The following is a 17282-nucleotide window of genomic DNA, read 5'->3' as shown; positions in this document are numbered from 1 at the left end:
GGAACATAGGTCTGCAAAATGACCTCAACAAAAGCTGAATGTGACCTCACTAAAATGCAACATGCCTGCAACTACTTTTGATAAGAGAATATGGAAGAAGACTAAGCACTATGGATCTAGTCCTCATCTATAACATCAACATCTGGTGATTCTCTTAAATCAATTACTGTAATGTCTTCAAGACAAAGGTTATAAAGGAATACATAAGGAATTCAAAAAGCAACAGACCAATGGGTCCTTTCAATGCTGTTGTGTTAGTGGAGGGTATCATAAAATCACAGAATACTGTGACAAAAGTTAGAATACATAAGATAATTCAAAGAGAATAACAAGCTGTCATTTTGACCATGAAAGTACAAATAATGAAATTAGTGGACTTGAAGTGAAGCATTCATCAATTCTATTCTTAAACGTATCTATAGTAATGCTTTCAACAATTCTAATTGGCAGATCATTCCATAAGTTAATAATCTTTTTGAAAGAGAGATAATCTGCCTCATCCGAGGTAAATCACTTGCCCACGAGTTTGTATCTATCACCGTGAGTAAAATCAGATGAATCAGGGCTTAGGTAACTTGATAGATCAAGATTATCAAAGCCTTGGATCATCACGAATAATTTCATCTGTTCACCTCTTAACATTCTCTTTTCCAAGCTAAATAGATTCATCTACTCTGATCTCATCTGATCACATACGTATACATATACCTTTAAACCAGGTATTCCCAATCACTAGTCATTTTTCAGAACACAACTCTACAAGCTGTTCACCATTCCCATCTATATTTGAGAATACCACTTGTCCCCATAACTATACTCTCAATCGCCAAATTACTCACCTTCACATTCAAATCACCCATCACTAATACCACTAACACACTCACTCAGCTGTAACTTTGGAGCCTCTCTAGGTCCTCTTGGAATGTGTAATCCTTCTCACTACCTGCTGGCAAGTCATTCACGTAGTTCAAGAATAGAAGTAGTCCCAGAACAGAGCGTTACAGCATTCCACTGATGACCTCTACCCATTTAAAGAAAGCCCCTCTGACATGTCCTTTGTTCTTTCCACTAAGACAATCTTCTATCCATCAGAGTAGTCTCCCCCTTATTCCAGCTCAGTGATCCAGCTTTTTAATCAGCCTCCCAAGTGGTACAGTGTCATATGTTTTCTGGCAGTCCACATATAAATAATCGACCTTGCCTTTTCTTATGTCTAAGAAAGTGCTCACTCTTTCATAAAAATCTAAGAGATTCACTACACATAACCTCTCCTGTAAACTGTGCTGCCTCTCACTTAGGCAATTTCTCAGTAGAAAGTCATCCATTTGCTTTCTGATTATCTTTTCAGTGTTTTACAGACCACACACCTGTCAGGGAGACTGGTCAGTAGTTCAGTGCCTCTTCCTAGTCTTTCTTATAGATGGGCGTGAAACTTGCCCTTTATCACTCCCTTGGCATGTTCCTTTTCCCACAACATCTTGAACAATAATTCCCAGGGTCTGTATAGTGTATCTGCAAACATTTTCAGAACATCATGACTATGAGCCTTGAACAAGATAAGATCTTTTAGTATTCTGTTGATGCTGTTTTTAGATATCTGTGTTTTCTTAATCCTCCTCTCCATCTAATTTCACTTATGGTCAGGCTGTAGTATCTGCCACCGTGAAAAGACTTAAACTTGTTATTCAGTTCCTATAATATCCTTACATCATCCTGTAGGTCTGAATCTCTTTGCCTGATTAATGACTGTTTCACTGACAAATTTCCTCCTAAAGAATTCATGTTAACACTTTGGATTTTCTGCTACCTTGTCTAAAGCATTTTTTCAATTTTCTGCTTCCTTGTCTACAGCATTTCTCAAAAGTTTTTTTGTTTCTTTTTGTTTTCTGTAATAATTGTCACTTTTTCTGTTAAACCTTACTTATGCTAGCTGGCTGCTACATCTCTGCCATTACACTTCTCAAAGCTCCCTTGTTTTCTGACATCTTTGATTAAGCCATCCTTCCCTCTATCTTAATAAATCTCCCTCTGTATTTGAAGCAAGAGGTATCTGTGCTCCTACTCCTCTGTAAATATTACAGAACTTTTCACAACCATATCCTGCCTCCTGGCTAAAGAATTCCATTTCCCAATCCATGTTACCACAGAAACTGCCAATGTTTGTCCAGCTTCAGCAATCATATCTCCATTTTAAATCCCATCTCATATCTCCATTCTAAGTCCCATCTCATATCTACAGTCTAATTTCCTCATTTTCATTCAAACTTAACCATTATATAACCAAATTTTCCAGTTAGTGCATTATATACGACATTTGCAACATCAATGCTAGTATGTGAAAATAAGACCTTAGTAGGAAGTAGCTGGTAAGCAGCCAATGACCAGGGAGGTATATTACCAGTACTACCCACCTGAGTATCAGGAGGGTTAGTGAAAGCTGCTTAACGAGCCAACACTTCAGTGGTTGTCAAGTTGCATTATTTTGACCTAGGTAGCTGTTTTTTCTTTTTGCCTCACCTTCACGACTACTGACATTCTGTCCAAAAACATACAATCTCTCATTGTCATATGTAAGCCTAACAACACTTGACTCCTTAACTCACACAACTCATTCCTCGTAACTCTACATTTTCCTTCAGAGAGCACTATGCACTAGCCCTGCCTTTAGGCAAAATGGTAGGAGCAACAGATAGAAGTAGTAGGTAAGAATATCTAAGCATGAGTATCAGGTGGGGAGGAACATTAGGTAGAAGTAACAGGTAGGAGCAATAAGTAAAAGTAGTCGGAGCCTCTGCAAACTCTGCGCTAGAGTTGCCCTCTGCCAGTGGCCTGTTAAGGTTGAAGCACCAAGGCTAAGAATCAGCATGGGAGTTCACTAGCTATGGAGACTCTACTGCCGTGGCCACTCCCTTGAGGGAGTTCCAACTGGAACAGGTGTCAGTGGTATAAGTAGATAGATAGACCTAAGATGGTGTATCAATCCCTTTCATCCTTGTGTGTTCACTAACATGCAGGCATAGGAAACTTTCCTGTACACACTCTAAGAACTTGTATTTCCATGATTCCCTGTCCCCCTGAGAATCCAAATTCTGCAAGTCTAATGCTTTAAAACTGAAATCTCCCAACATCACTATTTCACCTTCTCTAAGAAGTGCATGTTTCTCAGCTTCATTTACTATCCTGATTGTTCCTTTGTGGTCTAGACCACTAGAATTCTATGAAGTTTTCTATATCACCACTATTATGCACTTCATTCATAAAATTACTCTTCCCATCGTGCATTCTTGGAATGGCCCATCTTCAACTATTTTCAGTAACTTATGGCTGTCTTTTATTAAGAGGGGTAATCTTTCCCCTCCTTTACCTTCTCTTTCCATCCTTAACATCATGTACCCATCTGGGCTGAACAAGTAAGCTCTTTTAGTAAGTTTTGTTTCCTCATCAACAATACTTGGTGTAATTTCCCTCACACAATCCTTAATTTCCAGCTTTCTCCTGTTTACTACTTATCCATCAGCATTTTTATACATTACTTTCGGTTTGACATTTCCATCACTTAACATTCCTCACCTGTCGGTAATGCTGGTAGAGGTGTTCCATCCTCTTATCTGATTTGGTGTCTCCCAGTTTTTGCTATCTCACTGTATTCTTTGCTTTTCTCGTGCTCTCTTTGCTTGGTCTCTGCTTGGTCTATCACATTTGATTATACTCTCCCCTAAATGACACCTTGTTTTAAACTTTCTTTGACAAAGCACCCCTTGGCTAGATGACCCCAAAGCAAACATATCCATAATTTGACAGCCTCTTATGTTTTCAATACAACCAACTCTAAGTACCCCTTGACTAGATGACTCTAAAGCACACATAACCATAATTTGACAGCCTCTTATGTTTTGAAAACAACCAATTCTTCTCCTTTCCTTTTGTAAAAAAAAAATGCATCTAGCAATTTCATAGCCTCCAGTAATCTTTCCCCTTTCCTAAGTCAGGAGGATAATCTTATCTACTCCAAAAATAAAGTTTTTCTACTTCCTGGTTTATTAATCTCTCTAATGCTTTGAGTTTCTGGCTTTTTCTACAATCTCACTTTATGCTTATATGAACTGACTGTATGATATACATTTTTCCAAAGTTTTCATCAACTGGACCATAAATTTTCCTAATTGCTCTGTCACTAGCATTGCATATCATTCTATTTACAGCTTCATTCAATCTTCATCTGCCAGTGTGTCATTTCCTGTACACCTTGACAATGTAGTCCTTGGTGTAAAACTCCTAGAAATAACATTCTGAGTTAAAGCACATAATTATGTAATTATTATGTTTACTCTCAAAAGCTATCATGTGCTACTTTATAGTAGTGGTCTGCATACACTACTGCAGCAAAAGGGAGTCTTACACACGAACAGAATATTCTATCTTTAAGTTTGCTTGAAAGGCCTTGGGAAGATTTCCAAGGCATAATGGCATGTGGAAGTTCAGTTGCTAGAGAGAAAAGAGAGATGTATGGACATCATTTGCAGGGAAGGAGTGCAAATGATTTGGAGATGTACTAAAGAAAGTGGCACGAAGTCAACAGGAAGGTGCAAGGCCTGAAAAATCCCCCTTGGAATGTTCCCTGTTTAGAGGTTCACGATTCCCAGTGCTCTCTTTCATAAGTTTTCATACCTTAAACTACTTCTCTCTATCATTGGTACCACCATGCATAGAACCATAATTCCCCTTCACTGTAATCAGGTTTTGGGTGACAACCCTATTTTAACAATTAAATTCTCTAAAATGATCTGCTGGCTGCATTCAAGTCCCAGTTCTATAACTGAAAAGAATTTAAGAACTTTTTCTGTGGGTCTGATGGGGCTGCAACCCCATCAACAAGTTTTCTTAGTTTTTCATGGACCAACATGAACTTTTTAGAAAGCCTACCTGTTCATAAGAAAACAAGGAAGCTCAGTCTTACCTAAATCCAGTCTCTGTTTTCTTAAATAACAGGAAGGTGGACTTTAGATGCATCTTAAGAGAACCACCACATGTATTATCCTTCATGACGTTTTCAAGTCTGGATTAGCTATGATGATGAAGCCTTGTCCATGCTAGATCTCTAAATGGAAGGAATTTTATTCATCCTACAAACAGAATAACATACTATCTCAGAAATGTCTTCTGCTTCTCTGCAATTAACATGGTCCCTCTAAATCACTAAGGTACTCAACCCTCCAAAGATTAGATACCACTTCCTTAACTGATTCCTCATACATCTCTTCACTAAAGATGTAGCAGGCATGGCCATGGGCAAAAGAAACACAAAAAATAAAACTGAATTCGGGTGGCCATCTGGGAAAAATAAATTACCTGTTTACACCACACATGATTCAGAGAACAGTCACTACTTCAGTGACAGGGCCTGTGTAATCAAACATTCTTTTCTTCTAGATCAAAAAAAATCTCATCCAAGGAATAATGACCTTTTGACTTGTCAACTTTCAAGAAATTCAATGTGAAAGTGGATAAGGATAACCACCATTCAATAAATGAAGCAGATCCTTCCAACAAATTCATGGTAACATGCTTTGGCTTACAGGACACTTAAGAAAAAATCTCCATCTTGGCCATTTGAAGAAAGTTCCTAAGAGGGGCAATTTGCAAACATGCCTAATGGTCTAAGCCCTATGCCAGCAGTTTTTATCAGAATGGTAAAAAGTATCATTTCTCCCCTTCATTCTCTCAAAAAATGAAGGCATCCAGTCATAACTATGTAGCCATTTAGTAATGGCCTCATCAGAGTATGGCTGCAACACTAATCAGCAATTGATACCCTCATCCCTCAAGGAATCAAGATTTCTAATAAGTCTGACAAAGTCACATCACAAGCTAGATGAGAGGTCCAATCACAACATAGAAATGTTCCAGTGTCAAATTTGTTCCAGTCATTGCCGCTCTTTTTTTCAATAATTGTTTCTTTTTCTTTCAAACTACTCGCCATTTCCCGCATTAGCGAGGTAGCGTTAAGAACAGAGGACTGAGCCTTTGAGGGAATACCCTCACCTGGCCCAATTCTCTGTTCCTTCTTTTGAAAAAAAAAAAAAAAAAAAAAAAAAAAAACGAGAGGGGAGGATTTCCAGCCCCCCGCTCCCTCCCCTTTTAGTCGCCTTCTACGACACGCAGGGAATACGTGGGAAGTATTCTTAATCCCCTATCCCCTATCCCCAGGGATATAATTGTTTCTACTACCCATTATAATTTGTTCAGTTTTCTTACGTTAAGTACAGAATTATAATCTTTTGAAAAGTCTGATTGTCATGTGCTAAAATGTAAATCATTTTTATTTGATTGTGTATAAATCAACAGTATGTATCTTTACTATCTTTTTAATTCATAAGAGACTAAGAAACATGTAAGATATAAGAAAAATTAAGAGAAAGTGCTTGTATACAAAAGAAAAAAAAAAATATTGGAATGTTGTGTTTTCTCTCTCTTTCTCTGAACTTAGGTTTTGGTAGGATGTTGTACAACGCTTGTCCGATAAATGTATAAGGTTATCTGTACACATCTTGGTGATTTCAAAGAATCATGTTGTATACTGAGGCCAATATATTTACCTATGACTAACCAAAGAAGATAAATAGAGGGAGATCACTTCATTTGGAGCAAATTATGTCATACATACATTTAGAGAGCACATGTTATTTTTGTTGATGTAAATATATTTTTGTTATCTTTAAAAATGCAAATGAGTGGGAGAGGTATAAAAGAAAGAGGCAGGACGTCAAGAGAAAGGTGCAAGAGGTGAAAAAGAGGGCAAATGAGAGTTGGGGTGAGAGAGTATCATTAAATTTCAGGGAGAATAAAAAGATGTTATGGAAGGACGTAAATAAAGTGCGTAGGACATGGGAGCAAATGGGAACTTTAGTGAAGGGGGCAAATGGGGAGGTGATAACAAGTAGTGGTGATGTGAGAAGGAGATGGAGTGAGTATTTTCAAGGTTTGTTCAATGTGTTTGATGATAGAGTGGCAGATATAGGGTGTTTTGGTCGAGGTGGTGTGCAAAGTGAGAGGGTTAGGGAAAATGATTTGGTAAACAGAGAAGAGGTAGTAAAAGCTTTGCAGAAGATGAAAGCCAGCAAGGCAGCAGGTTTGGATGGTATTGCACTGGAATTTATTAAAAAAGGGGGTGACTGTATTGTTGACTGGTTGGTGAGGTTATTTAATGCATGTATGATTCATGGTGAGGTGCCTGAGGATTGGCGGAATGCTTGCATAGTGCCATTGTACAAAGGCAAAGGGGATAAGAGTGAATGTTCAAATTACAGAGGTATAAGTTTGCTGAGTATTCCTGGTAAATTGTATGGGAGGGTATTGATTGAGAGGGTGAAGGCATGTACAGAGCATCAAATTGGGGAAGAGCAGTGGGGTTTCAGAAGTGGTAAAGGATGTGTGGATCAGGTGTTTGCTTTGAGGAATGTATGTGAGAAATACTTAGAAAAGCAAACAGATTTGTATGTAGCTTTTATGGATCTGGAGAAGGCATATGATAGAGTTGATAGAGATGCTCTGTGGAAGGTACTAAGAATATATGGTGTGGGAGGCAAGTTGTTGGAAGCAGTGAAAAGTTTTTATCGAGGATGTAAGGCATGTGTACATGTAGGATGAGAGGAAAGTGATTGGCTCTCAGTGAATGTAGGTTTGCGGCAGGGGTGTGTGATGTCTCCATGGTTGTTTAATTTGTTTATGGATGGGAGTTGTTAGGGAGGTGAATGCAAGAGTTTTGAAAAGAGGGGCAAGTATGCAGTCTGTTGTGGATGGGAGAGCTTGGGAAGTGAGTCAGTTGTTGTTCGCTGATGATACAGCGCTGGTGGCTGATTCATGTGAGAAACTGCAGAAGCTGGTGACAGTTTGGTAAAGTGTGTGAAAGAAGAAAGTTAAGAGTAAATGTGAATAAGAGCAAGGTTATTAGGTACAGTAGGGTTGAGGGTCAAGTCAATTGGGAGGTAAGTTTGAATGAAGAAAAACTAGAGGAAGTAAAGTGTTTTAGATATCTGGGAGTGGATCTGGCAGCGGATGGAACCATGGAAGTGGAAGTGAATCATAGGGTGGAGGAGGGGGCGAAAATTCTGGGAGCCTTGAAAAATCTTGGAAGTCGAGAACATTATCTCCAAAAGCAAAAATGGGTATGTTTGAAGGAATAGTGGTTCCTACAATGTTATATGGTTGTGAGGCGTGGGCTATGGATAGAGTTGTGCACAGGAGGGTGGATGTGCTGGAAATGAGATGTTTGAGGACAATATGTGGTGTGAGGTGGTTTGATCGAGTAAGTAAAGTAAGGGTAAGAGAGATGTGTGGGAATAAAAAGAGTGTGGTTGAGAGAGCAGAAGAGGGTGTTTCAAAATGGTTTGGTCACATGGAGAGAATGAGTGGGGAAAGATTGACCTAGAAGATATATGTGTCAGAGGTGGAGGGAACGAGGAGAAGTGGGAGACCAAATTGGAAGTGGAAAGATGGAGTGAAAAAGATTTTGAGTGATCAGGGCCTGAACATGCAGGAGGGTGAAAGGCGTGCAATGAATAGAGTGAATTGGAACGATGTGGTATACCAGGGTCGACGTGCTGTCAATGGATTGAACCAGGGCATGTGAAGCGTCCAGGGTAAACCTTGGAAAGTTCTGTGGGGCCTGGATGTGGAAAGGGAGCTGTGGTTTCAGTGCATTATTACATGACAGCTAGAGACTGAGTGTGAACGAATGGGGCCTTTGGTGTCTTTTCCTAGCGCTACCTCGCACACATGAGGGGGGAGGGGGTTGTTATTCCATGTGTGGCGGGGTGGCGATGGGAATAAATAAAGGCAAACAGTATGAATTATGTACATGTGTATATATGTATATGTCTGTGTGTGTATATATATGTGTACATTGAGATGTATAGGTATGTATATTTGCGTGTGTGGACGTGTATGTATATACATGTGTATGTGGGTGGGTTGGGCCATTCTTTCGTCTGTTTCCTTGTGCTACCTCGCTAACACAGGAGACAGCGATAAAGCAAAATAAATAAAATAAAAACAATTCAGATATATGTCAATCTACCTATATCTCTGACGCCCATTCCCTCTGGGAACTCCCATCAAGGGGTGGCCATGGCAAGAGTCTCCATTCATCACTGTCCTTACACACCTCCCTTGCATACACCATCTCACACATTCTTCCTTTGTTTCTCTCCCTCCAACATTCCTCCACCTTGTTTGCCCATGTCACAGCTGGTCTTTCACTCATACAAACCTCTTTAACTGTACAATCATACACTCTCCTTGTAAACTTCTACTCTTGCATTCTTTCCACAAGCCCAAACCACCTCAAAGTAATACATTTCACCCATTCTAGCACTCCACAATTCATTCCCTTTGCATTCCTTACCATACCACTTCCCTCATACATCCTCTCATTTCTTTCTTCATTCCATTTACTCACACCACATGCCCTTCTCAAATAGCTCCTTTCTAAAGCCTGGATTCTTGACCTCTGTGCCTCATTCCACATCCATGTTTCAGCTGCACAGATCAGGGTTGGGAAGACTATGCTGTCCCTTAGTCCTCTCTTCACTTTCATCTTATACCTCTACCCTTTACTATTTATTGAGGGACCCAATGACTCTTCTACTCTGTACACCCCTCTCCCATATCCCTCCTTCCATATCACTACACTTACCCAAGATAGCTCCCAGATAGTTGAATTCCTTCACTTCTTTCAGTCATTTTCCCCCATATCTACAGCATAATTTAGTGCATTCTCTTTTTCACTCTATATGGTTTTACAAAATCTATATTTTCACTCCATTTCCTTACAAACACCATAACTTTACTTTTACTCGCATTTACCGTCAATCTCCTCTGCTTAGACACATCATAAAACACACTTACAACCTTTTGCAACTCCCCTTCACTCTCCGTGAACAACACTATCATCTGCAATCAGGCTTGCCACTTGCCACCATATTACACTGACACACTCCATCTCTTTTATTATACTTTGTCGCTGTCTCCCACATTAGCAAGGCAGTGCAAGGAAACAGGAGAAAGAATGGCCCAGCCCACCCACATACATATGTACATACATGCACATCAACACACACACACACATGCATACCCATACATTTCATTTTTCTTTTATTTTACTTTGTCGCTGTCTCCAGCGTTAGCAAGGTAGCGCAAGGAAACAGACGAAAGAATGGCCCAACCTACCCATATACATATGTATATACATACACGTCCACACGCACATATACATACCTATTCATCGCAACGTATACATACATATATATACACACACAGACATATACATATATACATATGTACATAATTCATACTGTCTGCCTTTATTCATTCCCATCACCACCCCACCACACATGAAACAACAACCCCCTTCCCCCACATGTGCGCGAGGTAACGCTAGGAAAAGACAACAAAGGCCACATTCGTTCACACTCAATCTCTAGCTGTCATGTAATAATGCAAAGAAACCACAGCTCCCTTTCCACATCCAGGCCCCACAGAACTTTCCATGGTTTACCCCAGACACTTCACATGCCCTGGTTCAATCCATTGACAGCACGTCGACCCCGGTATACCACTTCGTCCCAATTCACTCTATTCCTTGCACGCCTTTCACCCTCCTGCATGTTCAGGCCCCGATCACTCAAAATCTTTTTCACTCAATCTTTCCACCTCCAATTTGGTCTCCCACTTCTCCTCGTTCCCTCCAACTCTGACACATATGTCCTCTTGGTCAATCTTTCCTCATTCATTCTCTCCATGTGACCAAACCATTTCAAAACACCCTCTTCTGCTCTCTCAACCACACTCTTTTTATTACCACATATCTCTCTTACTATATTATTACTTACTCGACCAAACCACCTCACACCACATATCATCCTCAAACATCTCATTTCCAACACATCCACCGTCCTCCACACAACCCTATCTATAGCCCATGCCCTACAACCATATAACATTGTTGGAATCACTATTCCTTCGAACATACCCATTTTTGCTTTCTGAGATAACGTTCTTGCCTTCCACACATTCTTCAACACTACCAGAACCTTCATCCCCTCCCCCACCCAGGGACTCACTTCTGCTTCCATGGTTCCATCTGCTGCCAAATCCACTCCCAGATATCTAAAACACTTCACTTCCTCTAGTTTTTCTCCATTCAAACTCACCTCCCAATTGACTTGTCCCTCAACCCTACTGTACCTAATAACCTTGCTCTTATTCACATTTACTCTCAGCTTTTTTCTTTCACACACTTTACCAAACTCAGTCACTAGCTTCTGCAGTTTCTCACCCAAATCAGCCACCATTGCTGTATCATCAGCGAACAACAACTGACTCACTTCCCAAGCTCTCTCATCCACAACAGACTGCATACTTGCCCCTCTCTCCAAAACTCTTGCATTCACTTCCCTAACAACCCCATCCATAAACAAATTAAACAACCATGGAGACATCACGCATCCTTGCCGCAAACCAACACTTACTGGGAACCAATCACTTTCCTCTCTTCCTACTCATACATGCCTCACATCTTCAACAAAAACTTTTCACTGCTTCTAGCAGCTTACCTCCCACACCATATACTCTTAATACCTTCCACAGAGCATCCCTATCAACTCTATCATATGCCTTCTCCAGATCCATAAATGCTACATACAAATCCATCTGTTTTTCTAAGTATTTCTCATACATTTTTCAAAGCAAACACCTGATCCACACATCCTCTACCACTTCTGAAACCACGCTGCTTTTCCCCAATCTGATGCTTTGTGCATGCCTTTATCCTCTCAATCAATATATATATATGCTAAAAAGCCATGGTGGCATCACACAGCCCTTCCTCACACCTACATGTATCCCAGAATTTTTGCTAGGGTCTTCATCCACTCTTACACATACATTTGCACCTCTATAGAAATCTTTTACACCATCCAACTGTTTTCCCCCTACACCATATATCCTTAACACATCCCACAAACCATTCCACTTGACTGTCATACACTTTCTCCGGATCCATAAAAGCTGCATAAAACTTCTTACCTTTCTCTCAATACTTTTCCACAGTCATCTTTACGACAAAAATCTGATCCACTCCTCCCCTATCTTTCCTATAACAACCCTAGCCTTCACTTATTCTGCATTCAATCACTTTCACCACTCTTTCAACTAATATTCTTGCACGCACTTTTGCTGGTATACTTAACAGATTTACTCCCCTGTAACTGTTATATACATCCTTCACACCTTTTCCTTTCTATAAAGGAACAATAATAGCTTTCATCCCATCTTCAGACATAAACTTCTGTTTCCATGCTAAATTACACAGAAGATGCATCCACTCTACCACAATTTCTCCTCCATACTTAAGCATTTCAGACGAAATCTCATCCACTGCAGGTACCTTTCCTATCTTCAGCCTTGTTGTTGCCCTTCTTACCTCACTCTATGCTATAGGCCCCTGCAGTTGTATCCTCTTCCTTCCCTCCTCAATACCCATTCATGTAACAACTTCTGCTTCCCCTTCTCCAACATTCATCATTACTTCAAAATACTCTTTTCATCTTCATTTCACTTACTCCTTTTGATTCAGCAATTCCCCTGCCTTACTTCTCACATCAACATTCCACTCTTACTTCCACATCTTTCCTTTTTCATCTCATTCCAGTATAGTTTCTTATTATCCCAAAAATTTTCCCTTAACTTTCTTCCAAAATAATCATCTACTTTTTCTTTGCTTTCCTCTATCAACTCCTAAACAGTCTGCTTACATATTTTGTATTCTTCCCTCCTCCTTTGCTGAATTTCTACTAGTACATTCCTATTGAGTAATCTACCATGTCTTTTTCTACTCTTCCACAGCATTTCTAACCTCTTCTGTCCACTGTGCATTGCCCTTTTTATTCCTATATCTCACTACTTTGTATCCAATTACTGATTCTACAACCTTTACTAGTATTTATTTACTTATTTTGCTTTGTCGCTGTCTCCCGCGTTAGCGAGGTAGCGCAAGGAAACAGACGAAAGAATGGCCCAACCCACCCACATACACAAGTATATATATACACGTCCACACACGCAAATATACATACCTGTACATCTCAATGTATACATATATATACACACACAGACATATACATATATACACATGTACATAATTCATACTGTTTGCCTTTATTTATTCCCATTGCCACCTCGTCACACATGGAATAACAACCCCCTCCCCCCTCATGTGTGCGAGGTAGCACTAGGAAAAGACAACAAAGGCCACATCCGTTCACACTCAGTCTCTAGCTGTCAAGTAATAATGCACCTAAACCACAGCTCCCTTTCCACATCCAGGCCCCACAGAACTTTCCATGGTTTACCCCAGACACTTCACATGCCCTGGTTCAATCCACTGACAGCAAATTGACCCCGATATACCACATCATTCCAATTCACTCTATGCCTTGCACGCCTTTCTCCCTCCTGCATGTTCAGGCCCTGATCACTCAAAATCTTTTTCACTCTATCTTTTCACCTCCAATTTGGTCTCCCACTTCTCGTTCCCTCCACCTCTGACACATATATCCTCTTGGTCAATCTTTCCTCACTTATTCTCTCCATGTGACCAAACCATTTCAAAACACCCTCTTCTGCTCTCTCAACCACACTCTTTTTATTACCACACATCTCTCTTACCCTTACATTAATTACTCGACACATATTGTCCTCAAACATCTCATTTCCAGCACATCCACCCTCCTGTGCACAACTCTATCCATAGCCCACGCCTCGCAACCATACAACATTGTTGGAACCACTATTCCTTCAAACATACCCATTTTTGCTTTCCGAGATAATGTTCTCGACTTCCAAACATTCTTCAAGGCTCCCAGAATTTTCGACCCCTCCCCCACCCTATGATTCACTTCCGCTTCCATGGTTCCATCCGCTGCCAGATCCACTCCCAGATATCTAAAACACTTTACTTCCTCTAGTTTTTCTCCATTCAAACTTACCTCCCAATCGACTTGATCCTCAACCCTATTGTACCTAATAACCTTGCTCTTATTCACATTCACTCTCAACTTTCTTCTTTCACACACTTTACCAAATTCAGTCACCAACTTCTGCAGTGTCTCACATGAATCAGCCACCAGCACTGTATCATCAGCGAACAACAACTGACTCACTTCCCAAGCTCTCTCATCCACAACAGACTTCATACTTGCCCCTCTTTCCAAAACTCTTGCATTCACCTCCCTAACAACCCAATCCATAAACAAATTAAACAACCATGGAGACATCACACACCCCTGCCGCAAACCTACATTCACTGAAAACCAATTACTTTCCTCTCTTCCTACACGTACACATGCCTTACATCCTCGATAAAAACTTTTCACTGCTTCTAACAACTTGCCTCCCACACCATATATTCTTAATACCTTCCACAGAGCGTCTCTATCAACTCTATCATATGCCTTCTCCAGATCCATAAAAGCTAAATACAAATCCATCTGCTTTTCTAAGTATTTCTCACATACATTCTTCAAAGCAAACACCTGATCCATACATCCTCTACCACTTCTGAAACCACACTGCTCTTCCCCAATCTGATGCTTTGTACATGCCTTCATCCTCTCAATCAATACCCTCCCATATAATTTACCAGGAATACTCAACAAACTTATACCTCTGTAATTGAGCACTCACTCTTATCCCCTTTGCCTTTGTACAATGGCACTATGCAAGCATTCCGCCAATCCTCAGGCACCTCACCATGAATCACACATACATTAAATAACCTTACCAACCAGTCAACAATACAGTCACCCCCTTTTTTAATAAATTCCACTGTAATACCATCCAAACTCACTGCCTTGCCGGCTTTCATCTTCCATAAGCTTTTACTACCTCTTCTGTTTACCAAATCATTTTCCCTAACCCTCTCACTTTGCACACCACCTCGACCAAAACACCCTATATCTGCCACTCTATCATCAAACACATTCAACAAACCTCCAAAATACTCACTCCATCTCCTTCTCACATCACCACTACTTGTTATCACCTCCCCATTAGCCCCCTTCACTGAAGTTCCCACTTGCTCCCTTGTCTTACGCACTTTATTTACCTCCTTCCAAAACATCTTTTTATTCTCCCTAAAATTTAATGATACTCTCTCATCCCAACTCTCATTTGCCCTCTTTTTCACCTCTTGCACCTTTCCCTGACCTCCTGCCTCTTTCTTTTACACATCTCCCACTCATTTGCATTACTTCCCTGCAAAAGTCGTCCAAATGCCTCTCTCTTCTCTTTCACTAATATTCTTACTTCTTCATCCCACCACTCACTACCCTTTCTAATCAATCCACCTCCCACGCTTCTCATCCCACAAGCATCTTTTGCGCAAGCAATCACTGCTTCCCTAAATACATCCTATTCCTCCCCCACTCCCCTTACCTCCTATGTTCTCACCTTTTTCCATTCTGTACTCAGTCTCTCCTGGTACTTCCTCACACACATCTCCTTCCCAAGCTCACCACTCTCTTCACCCCAACATTCTCTCTTCTTTTCTGAAAACCCCTACAAATCTTCACCTTCGCCTCCACAAGATAATGATCAGACATCCCACCAGTTGCACCTCTTCACTAGTACTTCTCTAAACATTTTAAACACCTCATTCACACATTACTGCATTCCTACATTCACTGCACTTCCATCTAAAGCTTTCAATTACCTTTCTTTCATTCTCCTCCCCGTATTTTTCCTGATTCATCTTCTTGCTTGCCAGCATGTAGTATTAAATGAGGAAGCCTCAGATGGGATAGACATAATGAGTGGTGTGCCACAGGGTTCAGTCCTAGGACCAATTCTTTTCATAACATGCATAAATGACCAAGAACTCAGTCTCATATCTAAGATCTCCAAATATGCTGATGATACAAATCTAGGAGGTAGAGCTGTAAACAAGCAGGACTGCAAAATGTTTCAAAGAGATCTTAACTTATTAGCAGAATGGTCATACACATGGCAAATGAAGTTTAATGTAGACAAGGGTAAAGTTGTTCACTTTGGAGACGAGAATATATGTTACGATTACAAACTATTCAGAAACTCTCAAATAAAGTAAATGAAGAAAAGCACTTTGGAGTTGTCATTAGCAACAATCTGAAATACACTAAACAGTGTTAAGCAACAAACAAAAAAGGTAACCAAATGTTAGGTTTCATAGCCAGGAACATAGCTTAAATGTTAAGTTTCATAGCCAAGAACATAGCTTACAAGACATCAGATGTAATTCTCAAAATTTACAATTCTCTAATAAGACCACACCTTAAATAGGCAATCCAGTTTTGGTCCACCCAGCTACGAAAAAGATGAGGAAAAATTAGAGCAAGTACAAAGACCCACAACAAAACTGATTTCCATCCCTTAGAAATTAGGCATACGAAGACAAGCTAAAACAAATGGATCTCTTATCCCTTGAAAAAAAAGACTTCATGGCGACTTCATTCAACTGTTCAAAATTATGAATAACTCCAATAAAGTAAATCACGATCATCTTTTCGAAATACAAGAAAATACAGTTACTAGGACAAATGGGATAAAACTCAAAGCTAAAAGATGTAGTACAGACATGGAAAAAAAGCTTCCTTTCCTATAGGTGCGTTGAGCACGAGAACAAGTTACTGTCAAACTTAGTTAATGCTAAGACTATAAACACCTTCAAAAGTCATTTAGACATATTTCATAAATTCATTTATGCTCTTGAGAAAAACATCAGAATTTAAACTTATAAATGACACAGATAACAGGGACACTAGAAAGTTAATGTGCAGCACCAGTGAGTGGGTGATAGCTTAAAAAACTGCTGAGATGAATTACATTTTCTTGTCATTATCATTATCTTTTTTTTACAATGGGCCAATCATGCCTTTTGTCGTCTGTCTTCCTCATGGAAGCACTTTTAACTCTCCATTTTTCCTTGCACCATACCTCCACTTCTCTCTGATCCTCATCCCCACAAGAACCGCAAAATGGTGAGTCTCCAAAGAATACTCTCATGACTCTAGCATCCAACACAGCCTTTCTCAATCTTTCATCCACTAACATATAGTCAATCAAAGCCTTTTGCTCTTCTTTTCCATCATTCCTCACTCATTTATATTTGTGATTCATCTTGTGCTGATAAAAGATGTTCACATGGAATAACCCCTCTACGCACAAATATCCACAAAATAGCTTCCATT

At 40.0% G+C, this 17282-nt stretch overlaps 1 protein-coding gene across 10 annotated transcripts in view; it reads right to left on the bottom strand.

Moving 5' to 3' along the window:
- Positions 1–17282, bottom strand: part of LOC139762740 (major facilitator superfamily domain-containing protein 12-like) — a 201602-nt gene that overhangs the window by 147862 nt on the left and 36458 nt on the right. The gene's annotated exons all lie outside the window — the stretch shown is intronic.

Source organism: Panulirus ornatus, chromosome 44 (genome assembly GCF_036320965.1).
Source record: "Panulirus ornatus isolate Po-2019 chromosome 44, ASM3632096v1, whole genome shotgun sequence".
Taxonomy (NCBI): domain Eukaryota; kingdom Metazoa; phylum Arthropoda; class Malacostraca; order Decapoda; family Palinuridae; genus Panulirus; species Panulirus ornatus.
The sequence above is the reverse complement of the archived record's forward strand: the minus strand, read 5'-3'. Positions and strand labels throughout refer to the sequence as shown.